Source organism: Amblyomma mixtum, chromosome 3 (genome assembly GCF_055824585.1).
Source record: "Amblyomma mixtum isolate Tamu chromosome 3, ASM5582458v1, whole genome shotgun sequence".
In the NCBI taxonomy this organism is placed as follows: Eukaryota; Metazoa; Arthropoda; class Arachnida; order Ixodida; family Ixodidae; genus Amblyomma; species Amblyomma mixtum.
In genome coordinates this window covers 295258180-295276062 of record NC_143014.1, presented here as the reverse complement: position 1 = coordinate 295276062, position 17883 = coordinate 295258180, and the positions used below count along the sequence as shown (strand labels likewise).

At 49.1% G+C, this 17883-nt stretch overlaps 1 long non-coding RNA gene across 1 annotated transcript; it reads left to right on the top strand.

The window, feature by feature from the left end:
* Positions 1-4943: 4943 nt before the first annotated feature.
* On the top strand, positions 4944-11086 carry LOC149355252 (uncharacterized). The gene is made up of 2 exons (XR_016289704.1): positions 4944-5035; positions 10848-11086. It is a non-coding gene; the product is annotated as an uncharacterized LOC149355252 (long non-coding RNA).
* Positions 11087-17883: the final 6797 nt, after the last annotated feature.

The following is a 17883-nucleotide window of genomic DNA, read 5'->3' as shown; positions in this document are numbered from 1 at the left end:
TGGTGGTAAACGAAGCATTTCGTGGCCATGGGTAGCCGCCAGGGTGTCGATGCGGTACACAACGCTGAGTGTGTGTACCTTTTGCGAGAGCTTCAGCAGTTCTGCCCTCACCATGTCCTCTGACCACGGAACACCTTTCTTTGTGAGCCAAATCTGAATGTCAGCTTTGCGCGTATACTTGGTAGGTGCTTTTTTAAGAGCCACGCTATGATATGGAGCATTGTCCATGACGACAATGCTATTGGCCGGAATGTGTAGCAAAAAATTGTCGGTGAACCACTTCTCAAAGTAGTTGCCATCCATCTCAGAGTGGTAGTCAGCGTGGTTTCCCTTTTTTGGTCTGAAGAAGTCAGCAGCGTCTTCCACGAATCGTGTTGCACTGCTCCCAGCATGTACAAGGATCAAACGGGCCCCTCTGCCCGAAGGCGCAGCCAATCCCGTTGTTAAACCTTTCAGGAAGGCATCCTGAGATGACTTCCAGTCTTGTCCTGCCAGACATATTCTTTTGTGTGCCCTGCGTTGACCCAGGTTTCATCTAGGTAGATGATGCACCTGTAAATGCAAAACAACCGAGTGCACGAGTTAATGCTTGTAAGTAAACAAACACACTGCAGCATGTAAGTAGGCAATGCACTGCAACAAACACACTGCTGACCACTGTGTGACAAATAGCCGCTCAAAGTAACTCGAGAAAAAGAATTATCTCGGTTTAATTGCTCCCTTGTTCGGCGTATATTTGACGCCTAGGCGCCATTTGGTAGCCAGTTTATATTCACTGTATGTTTGCATGGAGCACTTGACTAATTCGGCCACGTTTGAAATCTCTTCACTCGCGGCGACTGCGAACAAAAATTGCCAACGTTCGCAGCAGTAGCGCCAGTAACTCGCACCACCGGAGCAACGGGCAGTGTACAGTGGGTGTCCATTCGTTCCTACGGTGACGACGATATGGCACTACCCATTACAGTGCTACATTACAGTGCTACATTTTTGGCAGTTTTGTTGTTTTTGCTTGCCGAACCAATTGGGATTTAGTGATTAAATCTGGCCCGTGCAGACACGTGCCCCACCCAAACGTAGCTCAAAACTGATCGTGAAACGTCACCTCCACGCAAAAGATCGGCAACAGCAACGTGGTTAAGACGATTTCTTATAAATATGTTATTCTGAAGCAACACTCACTGTTACGACTACGAGGTTGCAAAGCTAACATCAAGCTCTATGTGAAGCCGGTCTAAACGTGCTGCTAAGAAAATAAGCAAGGAACGACTCGTACCTGCCCCATCCTAGGAATTTCTTAATCGCCCGCAGGAACCTGCGACGCCAATGATGTCACTTCGCTCGATGAGCTCAAGGTTCCGTTTTCGTTTTTCGAATGTGAATCCGATGTCCTTCATCAACCTCCACAACGTCGTTTTCTTGAAGTTCGGCAAGTCGTCGTCCTCATTGACAGCCGGCCTTTAGCCCACTGCCCAGTGTTGGGACTACCCTCTTCGCGTACATACTGTGCACTTTCAGATAGATGGCATGGACTGTGAAGCTGTCATTCTTGACTGTTCGCGAGCTTGAAATCTTCACGTCACGAGGTCTTTTCTTCAGAGACGCCACAGGTCCGCACAGATGCTCCGCTCCGCCTTGATTTTGGCAACGGTACGGGGAGATAAGATACTCCGGTGTCCTCGCTCACAGCACTCAGTACTTCCCGAACAGACTTCTCCGGAAAACGGATCCTGGTACGGCAGAACACATTCGCAATTACTTGCTTGGCGTGCCTTGAGAGCTTGAATGCACGAACCTTCGGAAAAATGCGTACAGGACAGCTGGCCGCGGCCGCTGAGCTGGACGCCATTTTCTCAAAAGTGAAAGGGAGCCGGACGGAAAGAGTAAACACGGCGACCAGCGGGGACAGCGAAAACGTGAAATGGAAAAAGACGACAAACGCAAAATACAAAATCACAGATGTGGATCGATTTACTCGCAATAACAGCGTTTTTTGTCACGGTGATGACAAATGTATTATCCACGAAGCCTGCCGGCAAAGCATTTGTTATTTTTCGCTCATCGCAAGCAACGCACTATTTTCTGTCACGGATGCAGGCTGCGCAAAAAAGAGCGCTAGCTTTGGCAGCGTTGCACCTGATGTATGAAACGGAGTATAGTGTGCTACATACGGTAGCCGTCAAACAAAATGAGAAACAAGGCCAATTCATTACTAATTATTTGTGCTCTAGGTGAGATGAGGCAGAGCGAAAGCTCCATGCGTCATTTATAGGTATGAGCACGCCAAAAAAAAACGCTAACAACGTCGAATGCAATCTGAAGCGGGCGATCAACCTTGACACCGCCATCTTGTAACAGGGAATTTTCCTGTACGCTAGCAGAACGTACTCAAAAGCTCGGTCTCGGTTAGCGTTTAGCGCGAGTTTATTCAGCATCACGCAATTTTCAGCGTAAGCTATCCCTTTGTGTACGCCTACATACGCTATCAGTGTACTTACAAACGCACTGTGAGGGTAATGAATGCGCGTGCGCAGAGTGCGCGTCCGCTACGAGCACGTTACGGGATGCGTTGAGAACAAGACGGCGCGCTGCTCTCCCACTTCGCATAAATACATGTCACCGCTGCATTCTTCGACGTGATAGCTGGCGGTGAGAGAGGGAAATGCCAGGACGAGGGCACTGCGGATGACCGGACGACGAAGTAAACGCGTTCCTCTCTTAGTCAGCGGCGTACGCTCATTGTTCTTGCTTCCTAAATACATGGAGACGGAATGCGAAATCAGACGAATGCTTTTGGGCCTTGTCTGCGCACCCAGTCATCTGAAATAAGGAACTCCTTCATTCTAGGCCAACAGATCCTTGGAAAGAGAATGAACGCGTGGTGAAGCTGCGGGTTGGCATGCGTGTCGCCACTTGTTAAAGACTACAGTGAGACCCAGAAAGAAGGAACAGTTACAGAAAAACATCGAAAAGAAATTCACGGTAGAATTCTCGCTATAATTAGGAAAGACATCTGAATCTCTTGAACACGTTATTATTCTTGAAAAGTTCGGGTTGTGCCTCTAGCCTAGAGTTATTCCTGGCTACCAGATCCCGATATACAAAAACTGCCAGTGCGAACTCTCAAAATGGGCAACATTGTACGTTGTGTACCACCAGGCTCTACATTACGTCGCACTATTCTTAAGTTACATCAGTATAATTAATATAGTCGACACTAAGATGTTATCTATTGCTGGTGCGATTTTCGCAGGGTGTAACCTGGACATGTTGCAAGACAAAGAAATAGACGCCCACACGTTTTGCAGGTTGCATAAATGCCTGGAATTTAATGTCAAAAAACAAAACGTCTTTTTTCGGGGCCAAAAAAAGTTTTCCCTCACGACTTCAGTGAACTTTCTCTAAAATGCTTAGGCATTGTATGTCAGGAATATTTAAATTGGAATGACAACATTGATTACATAAGAGAATTTCCTATATCGAGCCGCCGCGGTGGCTCAGTGGCTATGGCGCTTGCCTGCTTACCCCAATGACGCGGGTTCGATTCCGGCCGCGACGGTCTAATTTCAATGGAGGCGAAATTCTAGAGGCCCGTGTACTGTGCGATGACAGTGAATGTCGAAGAACCCCAGGTGGTCTTAATTTACGAAGCCCTCCACTACGGCGTCCCCCATAGCCAAAGTCGCTTTGGGACGTAAAACCCCAGTAAAACCTAACCTTTAGTTACATCTGTATTATTATTATACTTGACACTAAAATGTTATCTATTCCTGACGCCATTTTCGTCAGACAAGCAAGACAAAGCAAGTAGAAGATGACAGGCTTTGCAGGTCGCCGAAATGCCTAGAATTGAATGTCCCTTTCGGAACCAATAAAAATTTTTCCTCACAGCTTACGTGAACATTCTCTAAATACACGACCGTGCATGCAAACGCGTCCTCGAAAAAAGGAGGCACCAAAATAGCAGTCGGTAGTTGATTAGTCTCTACGCGAAATGACCAGCGCGTCTATCCGAGACTGCACGGCAGCAAAGGCCGAGGAAGTAGCCGTAGCTTTAGCGGTGGCCAGGGCTATAGAACCGTGCAGTCGCTAACAATATTCACGGATTCTCAAACAGTCATACGAAATTATATGAATGACAGGATAGGTCTTCCTGCTCTCCGTATACTCCTCGCAGCGAACGACAGAATTAAAAGCCACGAAGAAGAAAGCGACAAGACCACACACAAAACTGTGTGAGTACCGGGACACACGTGGGTGGCAGGGAACCAAGAGTCCGACAGGATAGCTCGAGGATATACTACTTAGCATCCGACGAGACCGTGTAACTCGCGCCAGCATCCAAAGAATACTCGGCCATACTAGAAAACTATAGAGGCAGAGGAATGCAATATCCCTTGCCGCACAAATCTCTCAACAGAGCGGAAGCTGTCACTCGGAGACAATAGACACCTTTATCATACTGTGTAGCGTGTTACCGGTACCGGAGTACCGGGAGATTTTACGCAGCCAATGCGCATGCGCAAATGTCCTGGGCGTCGCCAGATGGCGTCACATACCCGGCAGCTGTAGAGTCACTGGAAAAAATTTCAGAGTACCGCAAAGGTCGGAATTTGACTGGCAACACTGAGCGGCCACTGCCATTTACCTTCCAAGCCGGCTGCGTCGCAGGAAGGTCGCCGTGTTGGATGAGCTTGATATTCGGTGACATATCGGGTTGAGTGTTCACTGAAGCGCAAATACTTCGTGCTCGGAGACAATTATTTTGTGCGAAGTAATGCAGCCGGCGGTTGTTTTACTCCGCGGTTGCGTTTACTGCAGGAACTGTGCTATGATTGTGAGCAGCATTTTAGCGCTGCTATCGGAAGCTTGTGCACGCCTTTTTTCCCCTTCTGCGGAGCAAGCTACGAAGGAAACATTTTGCCACTCCGAGCAGCAAAGAGACAAGCTCATGCTTTTGGGCAGTGAGCATCGTGGACCGCCATGGGACCGCCGTCTCGTTCAAGCAGGACGAAGCTACTTGACATTGTCGCAGGTAAGTACGTTCACTGTACAATTCCACACGTTAAGTCGGATACGTCTGATTTAGTTTGTTATCGGATACCGCGCGTTCTCGACGCTATTATGCGACTTCGTCCGCCGTATGCACGACACACTGCGACGGCACAACTGCCGTGTACGCACCAGTGTTTGACCGCGATCGTAAGATCTGTGCACAGCAGGCGTAAAAATCGACTTCGATGGCCATTTTGCGCACTGAATCTTGCAGAAGGCCAATATAAGCCATTTGCGTGGTTATAGCAACGTACATGTACCTCTGTACACTGATAATGAGCGAGAGTTTGCTTTTGCGATTTACGAACGCGGCTGTCGAGTGCGTTCATAAACGGCTGCTCTTTCCAACTTATTTATGACTGGTGTTCGAGTAGACCGCAAAGATTTGCTGCCTGTGTAAAAAAACAAACAAAAAAACAGGAACACCTGCTTGTGACGCAGCATTTTTTCCCTAAGTCATATGGGTGGTATAAAATTCTTAGGCTTTTAGAGCGCTTTATGTGCCGTGCCCTGCATTTGAACTGTATGTGGCCACAAAGTGACAGTGAAACTAAAGCAATGGATGCTCATTTGGTTTGTATTTCTTGTTATGCATGAAGAAATTTTGGGTAGGCACTGTAGCATTTGAACATAAAAGATAATATGTATGCTGACTTCAGTTCATTGCATGTGCTCGGCTAACCAGCTCAAAATTTAAAGGATGTAGAATTGTTCTTTGAAGGGCCAATTGGTTCATGTTTGAAGTTAACGTGGCACAAAAGGGACACGGATGGAAGGAACGAGCAAAACAAGGTGGCAAGACAGCGCTCATCTCGTTCCTTCCATTCGTGTCCCTTTCGTGCCACATTAACTTCAAACTTGAAACATGTGTTGTGAATATCACCTGGCTGTTGGTTTCATGCACACAATGCGTATGTATGAATGAGCAAAGAAAAAGTGGGAGAAAAGGCAGCATCATAGGCCTCGTATTGACCATATTTTAAGAAAGGACTGCAATGTGTAGGATTCTGCAATCTAGTGCGTTGGTGACCAAAGGAAAACAAACCAGATATGTGTTACTTGATTATTACATGCATGCAGTGTTTTTTAATGTTTGCTTAAATGTTACGTCTACAGGTCAGTTTCGTCTGTAATATAGATCCAGGTACAACAAATTCAATGAAAGCTGGGCAGTAAACAATATGAACGCTTTTTGTCCGATGAGTGTTAGGCACTTGCGTATAATGTTACGGGACGGCGGGCCCGCGCAGAGAAAGGCACAGAGACTCAGACACAGGAGACTCAGACATAACCGGCCGGGGCGATTCACCTTTGTTCTCTACCTCACGCGCTAGCGCCGCGCGCTCACCTCTCGCGCTCGCCCCGCGCCTCTTCTTTATTTGTATACCGCAGCGCGCTCTTGGTTGCGAAGGTCGTATGCCGTTACATCTTTCCACCGGGGGGGGGGGGGGGGGGCGGGGGAAGAGGTGGAAGATAAGAGTCTCTTCCAGTTTCCAAGATAAGAGGGGGAAGACACCGCTGGTGTCCCCTAGCGCGTGCTTCGCTTTGCAGGCGGCATCGAACTCGTCCCGATGAGCCCGGGCTGAGGTTCTTCGCACCGGCGCAGCTTGGTGCGCAGGAGGCAACGTCACGTCGTGATGACAGTGTCGTCTGACACGAGACGGTCCCGGTAGATCCCGGGGCTGCTTGTAGGCGACTCCTCGCCGTACGAAAACTGCGAGGGCTTCTGGCACCGCGGGACTTGGGATTGCGTTCACGGAGCAGCGCTCCACTTAAGGGGCGGCATTCAGGAAGACGAGTCTGGTGACCATAAAGTCCTAGCTTATGCCAGCCGCCAGCTTTCCGACGTTGAGCGCCGCCGCCACTCTTCAGAACTCGAGTGCCTCGCCGTTGTCTGGGCCGTCGAGAAGTTCCGTCCCTACTTGTACGGCCGTCACTTTACCATCGTCACGGACAATAGCGCTCTGACTTGGCTGCAGTCTGCCAAACACTTAAATGCCAAGATTGCACGCTGGTCCCTGCAACTTCAAGAGTATGATTTCACCATAGTGCATCGGCGCGGCTCTGCACATCAGGATGCCGATTTCCTTTCTCGCCACCCTTGTTCCGTGACAGCTTTGACGGACCTCAGGACTGCGCAAGCGCAAGATCCCGACGTTGCTGCCATAATCCACTCCCTTGGCACCGCCGTCGGCGCAGGTCTCCGCAAACTGCGCCGGGTCTATCAAATGAAGAATAACCTCTTGTGTCATGTGAAGTGGTCCCGTGGTCGACCACCCGGACAGTATTGCGGCGGCGAGAGGCTGGGACGAGCAGATGAAGGCACGGATGCTCGTCGCCAAACTGAGAGGCCGCGCGACTGAGCTGCTGCAGAACGTGCCGCCTGACCAGCTGGGCTCTTATACTGTCCTGGCGGGCCTCCTCGCCGACCACTACAGTGCCTCAGGTCACCCCCGTGTGCAGTACCACCGCCTGCGAGTCCGCCGTCAAGAGCCCGGGGAGACATACCAGGACCTCGCCGCCGCCATTGAACGCCTGGCTCTGCAGTCGTTGCCGGGGGCGCCTCAGAACGCCGTGGCCCTGGTCGGCACCGAGGCATTCGTCGACGCCATCCGACTCCCTGAGGTGCAGCGCTTGGTCCGCTCTGGGCGTCCTGAGTCCGTCCGCGCCGCCATGGCGCTCGCCGTCGAGGCGGAATCGACTTTGCTGGCCACGCGGGGGTCGCCACCGTCTTCCGAGCACAGCGTCCCGGTGCAGGCTCCTCGGTTCTCAGTCCCCACAGCGGCCTCTACCCGACGCAGGCGTAATGACACCCGCACGACCTGCTTCCGCTGCGGCCTGATGGGACACTACGCGAGGGACTGTGCTGGCCCTCCGACGTCGGAAAACGATTCGGTGGAACGGTGCCCCCGGATAAAGTCCGTCCCCGCACTCCTTAGTTCGCCGCGTCCCCTTCTTTCGTCGGCTTCGATGACAACGGAAGCTCCCTACGTGCTCGTTGACGTCGCCCTGCTTGATCGGCACGTAGCGGCCTTGGTCGACACTGGAGCGGCTGTTAATGTGCTCGACAAATCGCTTATTGTCAACGCACCCCACCTGCTTCTTCCAGCCGCCAAAACCCGGCTCGTAGCTTTTAACGGCGCCCCGGTGGAGCAAGTCGGAGGTGTTACCGTCAACGTGACAGCACTCGGAAAGACCATCTCCACCGAGTTTGTTGTCGCGGACAGCCCTATTTGGCCAGTGGTCCTCGGGTGCGGGTGGTGCCAGCAAGCCGGAGTCGTTCTCAATTTTACCACCACAGAACCACGTGCGAGCCAAACTCTGTGTGGGCCGGGTTGGCTTAGCTGGATTTCCAGCGTCGGTGTCACCCTGTGGCAGTCCCTGGTGTCGGCGACCAAGCGTTCTTCGGGATCTGTGCGCTACCTCGGAACGAAGTGGCCACGTCGAGTCAAGCCAGTCGACGTCACTACCGTGACTGTGGCGACCGCCGTGAATCTGCCACCGGGTGCGGCAACTTGGGTGCATGCCAAGTCTGACAAACCGATCACAGCGGATGTGATTTTCGAACCTACCCGGTGTTCGGCTCCGGCCCGAGAGATGACCTCCCCTCGAAGCCTTCTGTCGGTGCTCAGTGGAGAGGTCCACGTGTTAATGCTTAATATCAGCCGCGCACCGCTCGTGCTGACTCCCGGCACGCAATTGGGTGCAGCGTCAGTCTTGGACTCAGCATCACCGGTTGCGTCTTTGCAGCATGAAAAACCATCTCACCACACTCCAGCGCCGGCGGTCCTATCATGGGACGAATTTAACTTTGGGCCCACCCTGACCTGCGCGGAGCTCGCCTCTCTGAAGGCCTTGCTGCTCGAGCATCGCAGTTGCCTTGCTCTAAGCGCTAGTGAACTCGGGTGCACTTCCTGGGCCCAACACCGGATAAACACCGAAAACCGTGGGCCTATTCATTACCAACCTCGCCGTGTCGCGCCAGCTGAACGGAGAGTCATCCAGCAGCACGTATGCGACATGCTTGACCAGGGAATCATCGCCCCTTCTTGTAGCCCTTGGTCCTCCCCTGTCGTCCTTGTGCGCAAGAAGGATGGAACACTCCGCTTCTGCGTAGATTACCGCAAGTTGAACGCTATCACTCGTCTCGACGTGTACCCGCTGCCTCGCCTCGACGATGCACTTGACCGCCTGAAGGGGGCCCGTTATTTTTCCACCCTAGATCTGCTCTCGGGCTACTGGCAGGTGCCTGTTCACCCCGATGATGTGGAAAAGACAGCATTTGTGACTCCCGACGGCCTCTACCAATTCAACCGTATGCCGTTCGGTCTCTCAAATGCTCCAGCCACCTTTCAGCGCCTCATGGACCGCGTCTTAGGCCATATGAAGTGGACTATGGCGCTGGTCTACCTGGATGATGTCATTGTCTATGCGGCCACGTTTGATGAACACTAAAGGCGACTCAAACTCGTCCTCGAAGCCCTTACCTCTGCTGGGCTTCGCTTAAAACCAAAGAAATGTTTCTTCGGTTTCGCAGAGGTCACGTACTTGGGTCACGTTGTGAGCCGGCATGGCATCCGTCCCGACCCGGAGAAGCTAAAAGCGCTTACGGCTTACGAAGATCCCACCGCTGCCACCAAATGTTACGGGACGGCGGGCCCGCGCAGAGAAAGGCACAGAGACTCAGACACAGGAGACTCAGACATAACCGGCCGGGGCGATTCACCTTTGTTCTCTACCTCACGCGCTAGCGCCGCGCGCTCACCTCTCGCGCTCGCCCCGCGCCTCTTCTTTATTTGTATACCGCAGCGCGCTCTTGGTTGCGAAGGTCGTATGCCGTTACAATATTTATTGACATCCTATATAACATTGCACATTGCTTTTTTATTTTGCCGACCAGAAGCCTATGGCCTTAGCCATGAAGAAGATGGAGCTTTGGGCTAGTTAGCAATACTTTTTACAGAGAGGTTTGCTGCAGAAACACAGGAGGAGGAAAGGACACATAATTTATGCTTGCAGAGCTACACAATTCTCCAAGTTGGTCAAATGTTTAGGGGAATCCCCCAAGATGGAGTAGATTTGTAATAAGGGAGTAATTACTCATTGGCATCCACCCGAGCGCAGCCATACGGCTACGAAGGAAAGGTATACAGCTTTCTCAGAAACATCGTAGTTAAAGAAAAATACGCCTTGGTCCAGGGTTCGAACCTGGGACCAGGACGAATTTTTCTTAACTACGAAGTTCCTGAGAAAGCTGTATAGCTTTCCTTTGTAGCCGTATGGCTGCGCTCGGGTGGATGTCAGTGAGTAATTACTCCCTTATTATAAATCTACTCCACCTTGGGGGATTCCCCTAAACATTTGACCAACACTGTTCCCACTTCGAGTTATTGATCAATTCGCTCTCAACCTACCATAAGCATGCCGTCCTGGTTAGCTCAATTGGTAGAGCGACTGCTCCAGTGATGCGGTGGTCCCGAGTTGGAACCCCGGACCAGGACGAATTTTTCTTTAACTACGAAACTTCTGAGAAAGCTGTATAGCTTTCCTTTGCAGCCGTATGGCTGTGGTCGGGTGAATGTCAATGAGTAATCACTCCCTTCTTACAATTCCCCAAGTTACAGCTCACCTAACAGTTGAAACAGCGGCGCGCATGCCAATGCTTTTTGATCCGCACTTGGTGTTTTGCATTGCTTTCTTTTGCAACATTTCATTTTTTGCACGCAGTGCAAAGCGCAGCCTACACAGCAAAAATTCACGCACAACTTTGTCGGCAATATTGTGGCATGCAGGGAAAACAGCGAACGTGGGCTCGACGGCTGCAATGAGGGTTCCAACTTGGTCAAGGTTGGCTCTTCCCATGACGAGAGCCTCTTCATTCTCCCTGAAGTATGTTTCTACGCACTCAACGAGATGCATAACATTTTCCGACGGTGTGCAAAGTGATTGCTTGTCCGGAATGTAGCTCTTAAGTGCCAAAAACCTGTTTTCATTATTTGCAGGCTTAGCCAATAAAGCTGTGCAGCTCTCACAGAGCTTGTGCTTTTTCATGATGTTCCGTGCCACATAGCCTGCGAGATACTGTAGAGACTGCTGTTCTTCAGGCTCAAGATCTTCTGCTTGCTCTGGCATAGTTATATTCCCTAGTTCTTCAGCCAAGTCAGGTCGGGAGGAAAGGAAATCTGTCAGTTGAACAGAGTCATCAATGTCGTATGAGCCATGCCTGCTTGGTTTGAAGAATTGTGCCAGGACGATGACTCTTAAGGTATACTTGAATTCTCGAGCCCTGGGCACAGGCGACTTAACTCTTATCGTGCTAAAAAGGTTCTCGAGTGCATCCTGGCAGAGGCGACTTAACAGCAAAAACTTCAGGTTCTTGCTCTGAACATAAAGCTTGCGTAGGTTCAATGCTGTTGTAGTCGTTATTATTATGCCGGCCTGGACAGGCTTCCATGCTGCATTTGTCTTGCCTTTGTCAATTATGCTGAGGTTCCTGAAGACCTCCATGAAATCAGTCAGGAAGGTCACAGCTTCCTTTCCCTTTTCAGGGCATAGGTCACTCAACGGCATGGTTGGCGTTCGAGATGGCATGATGGAGAACCACTTGAACACCTGGTCCACGAACCACGCCGTTGTAAGGGCATGCTCATCCATTTTCTTCTGCTCGACCAGAAGCCGTAGGGCAGATGCCACTGCATGGTTGAAGACGGCATATGCCGTGCCTACGTTCATTTTTTCATAGTGGTTTGGATTTAAATGCTTCAACTTCAGGCGTGGAGCAAGTTTCAGGCTGTGCTTCTCGTCTATCTCACATAGCTGCTCAAGGTACTTGACGGACACCTGCAGAAGAAGTAAATGATCATTGTCATTTCATATGTATAGGCTGGTGTAGCATATTGCATGCATACTGGTGCCTGCCTCTCTTGTAATGCCCTCACAAAGAGACTGTTTGTTGAGTTATATGAATGAATAAATAAAACTTTACAACCATATTTGTATTTATTTGAGCTGAATCCTATACATACATCACATTGAAGTAAACAATCTTCATTGCAGATGAAAACGGCACAATATTTTTGAAATAAATAAAACCCAATGTGCCTGCTGCGTGGTGGGCAGCAAAATAGGACTGTGTGAGATTGTTATACAGTGACTAACCTCATTGGATGGCAACTTGTTCTTCCGCACCGTGTCGTCGTCTAGAAGGATTTTTTGTTGCCGAACCAGGTGCCCGCGCAAGTTCTTCAGCAGGTGGGGTGCATCCGCAAGGAAATGGAGGCTACGGTCGTTTCCACATGGATGGGGGCAGGTAGTCCTTGGATGACCATACTTTGTGGCCATGATTCCGCGCAGCCTCCAGATGGCTTGATTTCCTCCACCCATGTCTGAAGTAACGCAGTCCACTGATAGACCAATGCTTTCACAGCGCCTGATGATGTCAAATATCAGGTCCAGTACCTTTGCTGCATCAAAGGATTCAGCTGAAATGAAAATAAAATGCTGAAACCTTTCATTTTTACACATTCCACTCATTGCTATATGCATACTGATGCTGCATATATTGCATTTTGCTGCCATCAGTGGTGGCTTTCACCCGCTCCACACTTGGCTGGCACACACGCACACAGGCAACATGGCAGGGCACAAGGCCAAGTCGATAACCGCTTTCTTGAAGCCTCAGTTGCTACATTTTTCATGCTACCTTCTTTCACTCGTGAGCTATTTAGGAGGTTTAGCAAGCAAGGAAACCAGCAACGGCAGCATGTCACCAGTAGTCATGCCAAGGATGCTGCTTTAGTTCCTTATTGTGCAAGACATCACTTCATATACCTATGTAGCATCCTACAGTACTGACAACCGATTTCGGCTTTATTGTGTGGGTTGTCCTTGCCAGTAACACTAGGTGGTTTAATAAGGGGGCTTCTTAACCAACTGCACTTTCTGTATGTTTTCCCCCCTGCATCAGCTCGCTATCATCCGCGAAAAAGTGGGCAGCTCAGTAAAGATTCTCGAAGGCACGTTGCCAGTCGATCGATGTTACGCATCGCCGGCACATAATTCTTTAGGAACCAGCCAAACAATCTCTGCAGTTCTGCACATATGAAAAATGAAAACATAGTGTTGTTCTCAACTTTACGTGCAAAAATTCACTTAATACTGTAACTTCCAACTGCTACTTACCTGTGAAATGATACGCTATGGTCTGCTTCCATCTTGATGCAATTCCACCAAGCATAAAAACCAAAGCATGTGTTGCCAGTACAGGCTCTGCACTTGGGTCCGAGGACGGGAGAGTGGGGCGACCTGAAGAATATTTTAGGAATGTTATTTGGGGCATAGCAGTGCGCAGTTGTCAAGTTTACATTATGTAGTAAGCATGCACTGTGCTTTATTAGCATAGGAAAGTGCCAAAATAAAAGCAAAACAAACGATGATGTGTGGGGTTTAGTAGCACTTATGTATATAAGCCCGTCATGCTCCAAGCTCTAAGGAATTAAGTTAGACGTCAGTTTTATAACTTTTTTATGAGGTATAACAGGTTTCTTCCAAAACTACACAGATAGGGTTTGCCAAGGTAAAAGCTTGGGCAAGTTGGCGGTTGATCATTTTGAAACAGCACAAAAAAGACATGGACAGCGCCCGTGTGTACGTCTCTTCCTGTTGCCCATGTCTTTTTTTTGTGCCATTTTAAAATAAAAATAAATAAATAAATAGATGCTTGAATGTCTTTCTATGTGTACCTATGAGTTTAGTCATTAACCTTAAGATATTGAAATTAGCCCAGTTAAAAAAATTAGTTGCATTTAATTTTTGTTTCCACACTGCTAAATTAAGGACCGCATGTCAGTGCTCATTACTGCATTCATTATAGCTGCACTATCCGGTATGTAAAAAGCAGACCGCATTTGTTTTCGACGAAGCCTTACCGATGACAGAGCGTGTTGTAATGTCATAATCCAAACCAGGTGTCAGTTGGATTTCATCCAGCATTAAGACTGCATACCGCTTTGCAGGGTTGAATGTCGACACTTTTGACGCTAACGGTGCAAATACTTCCTCAAGAATACCTAGAATGGCAAGAAAAGAGCATTTTATTATGTTTGATAGCTTTATCATTAGCCCAAGGGTATTGTAGAATGTATAGCTACAATATATCTTTGCTAACAAACATGCATGCTGGAATGATCACTGCTACTTTTCTTTGAAATTCACAAGTGCTAGCTTTAGCCCAGAAAAAACAACCAGTCTTGCCTTGATAAAATCTTTCCAAAAAAATCAGTGCAAGCATTCTGCTGCAGCCCGATATTTGTAGCTATGCTTGCTATGCGATCATCAGTAAAGCCAATAGCTAATCCTGAGTTGCACCTCCAATTTTGAAAATGCTTACTATAGAGCAACCATTGTTGCATACCTGGGGTAAACTTGATATCTTCAATATGTTTTTGAAGCGTACGTTCAGCAGGGAGTGGCCAGCCGTTGTCTCTGAGGTACTCGTATCCTCTTCCACCACAGGCAAGTCTGACCTTCAGAGACTCCTGAATTGTCTTCTGAGTCCAGGATGACCCTCTCATTGTTCCCTTCTGCAGAGCACGCAGCTGATCTTCTGCAAGCAGTCCACTAAATGATTTTCTGAGGGTGTCACACTCCACTTCTGCCATTGCACGCCTTTTCCTTTCCAAGTTAAGTTGGCGCTTTAGTATTTCAACTTCACTGAACATGTTGGGAGATCCGTCCTCTTCACCTTCCTGAACATCAGAGGCTTTGGGTGGTTCTGTCGGCTCATCAGTAGACTCAATGTGATCATGTGGCTGTTTTGATGCGTTCGGACCACCTGCTGTGCTGCCAGCAGCTGCAAAAGTTTTCATAGCAATTTTTTGGTTTCCAACATTTTTTTTATCCATATATGTACCACATTACTTGTAAGTGCTACATTTAAAGGGCAGTGCCAATGAAAGAAATAAAGTGATGCTTCTGTGTTTGAGAATATTATCAGACCATAATTCAAATCATAAAAGTTACAAGGTCAATGCCAGTATACATTCAGGTGCAAAATTGTCTACTTTGCATTTTGTGTGGGTACATAACTAACCGACAAAGCGGTACTGCAGTGTATCTATGAAAAAAAATTGATTTGTGGAAAATTACCTATTAGCAAGCCTTCCTCTTCAGGTTCAACCTCCTCTTCGAGAAAGTTGTTTGCTGGTGAATTAGAAAGGCGGGCGAATGGTGCCTTTCTGATTTTTTTTGGTGCACGGTGCGCAAAAATGCTTGGCACAGCTTTGTACTTTAGTTTCTTCTTTCCATCCACTCTGGGCTTCTCGAAGTCTTCAGCACAAAAGTGGTCCTGCAAATGTTTGTTGTACAGTTAGAAGAGTGATGCTGGTCACCCGAATGCTAGGCTGCCCAAGGAGGCTCCCAGGGCTTTTTCGAGCGAAGCCCTGTTTCAAACATGTGGAACAAGAAAAACATAGAAGATAGCTGCAATAATAAGCTGAAACACCCAAATAAAGAGGCGAATAAAAAGAATACGTTATAAAGGTTTCTAAGTTTACGCAGCGACACTTAAAAAAGCTCATTTGGGATGCAAACACGCATGTGGCCGCAAACACGCATGTTCAAGGATTGCTAATATTTTAGCCATTTTTCTACCAGTCCCAACACAACTGCACAGAAAGCGGCCGTTATGTGGACATAAGACATGCCCGACCATGCTTTTATTGACTGTGATCGTCACGGTCCGCGAAAAACAAGTGTCATGGGTCGAATTACTCGAGGCGCGGAAAGATCGTGCGAGTGCTTGGTGCACGTTAGGACGCGGAATTCTCGCGCGACAAATGTGCCTTCGCGTGCCACAAGCACGGAATAGTCAGAAGAGCCGCGTGTGTTGAGTAACAAGCGCGTACACGTGTACCCGCGTCAAGCAGGCAAGCCGCGAACGATCCCTGCGCGACATGCGCGACGGTCTTGCTGTGAACTCCTATTTTCTTAGCATTCTATCGCTAACACCGCGTGCACTGCGCTCACGTACCTTCTAAAACAGCACCAAAAAGCACAAGCAAGGTGCACTTACCTCGCACAAGCGTGTGTTTTTTGAAGGCTTGAAATTCTCCCGGCCGATTCTGTGCAACCACGCAGAACGACGCTCGCGGTCATTTTTCCCGGTCGGAATCGAGAAAAAAGTCTTTCCGGACTCGGTTCGGTTGCTGCATCCGAAGGCGCAGCAGCCAGGCATGACTTCTTTAGTATCAAACTCGAGAGCGACAGCTGCAACACGAAAAATGTCGGGAACCAGCGCTCTTCTCAGCCGGCCCGACCGGCGCTTGGAAGGTATATGGCACCCCAAGATCACGTGGTACGGTTGGGCCAATGACCTCGTCGGCGGCGCGGGGAAAAGGAATGCGGTACTCTAAAAATTGCTCCGGTTAAGGCTTAAAACCCATGTTAACGCTAGGTTACTGCGGCACCGCCTTTTCGGCTATTTCACGGGCATGGTACCGGCTACGTAACGACGCGTCGCTTCGACAACGTCGATGCTGCAGCGTGCACGTTGCAACGCGTTCATCCGTGGCACCTACCCTTGAGACAAACTATCGCTGCATGCAACTGATGCGGCGCGGCATACACCGAGAACAAGCAACCCGGCCGGTCGCGCTGCCAGGGTGTCGTTGCGTCGGACGACGAAGCGTCCACGGTGGATCGTAAAACAGAGCGCTACGGTCGCCCGCCATCACCGCTCGCCTGGTCCGTGGCGTCGTTTATAAGTGACCTCTCGCCTCCGAAGACGTGCACGGCCTGCCACGCTGCGGGATAGCACTGCCGAAAGTGTATTCCTCAGCGCACGCTCGCGAACTGGGCTTCCTGTCCCACCTTGGGCCGTTACACTTCAGCCCCGCAGCCCACGAAGCGCGAAGTTATGCGCCATCATTGTTGAACCGATACGGACCACATGTTTACAAATTTTGGCGGAACATATATGACACGGGCGATAATCGGCTACATGAGAGGCTTCAAACATTACGCAAGTCACGCGCACTTCGTCCATGAAATACAGAACGGATGGCGTGCGCGCACCTCCCTTTCCTTTCTACTATCCCCTAACCTCTTTCATTTCACTTCTACACACTGCCTGCTATCCTTCATTTCCGCTGCCCCAGCTCAGGTGCTTCCAGCCGCGATAGCAGATGCCGGGTAGCAAAAATTCGTTTACCTTCCATATTCAATGCAAAATAAAAACCACTACTACTACTACTACCTCCCTCGCTACATACGTCTATAGTGCCCACAGTAATATGAGGACTGCGTGACTGGGCCAAAGAAGAATTGGTGGACACACTAGCGGGGCGAAGACTCGTGCAGTTGTCTAAATAATCACCGCAGTGACTGAAATTGCTCCACGAAAGAAATAGGAATTCTGGCTTTAACTAAAGAAGTAAGGAATAAAGTCCTTACTCCGACAACCTATTTCGACTAGTTACGTGCACTGGAGGAGTTTATTTGCCAGCAGGCTGTTCGAAAGCGCATGTATTTTGGCGCGCTGTGGGAAAATTTTGTTGAACCACAGCGGCGAGTGTAATCGCACTTCCGAAATTCTAAAAACTGATACGGCTATTACTAACGGCTAGATACAAAATCTCTAATTGCAATCAGGTGCCTATCGGTAATAGTTAAAGTTAACCATCGGAATTTAGTTAATCACTTTACTAATTAATATCATTCGCCTGTTTTTTTTTCACGTACGCTAACACTGGTAGTACCCCGCCGCAAAAAGCTTCCCTTCGCCTCAAGAACGCAATTTTTAAAAATTAGTGATCAGCTTCCCTGAAACAC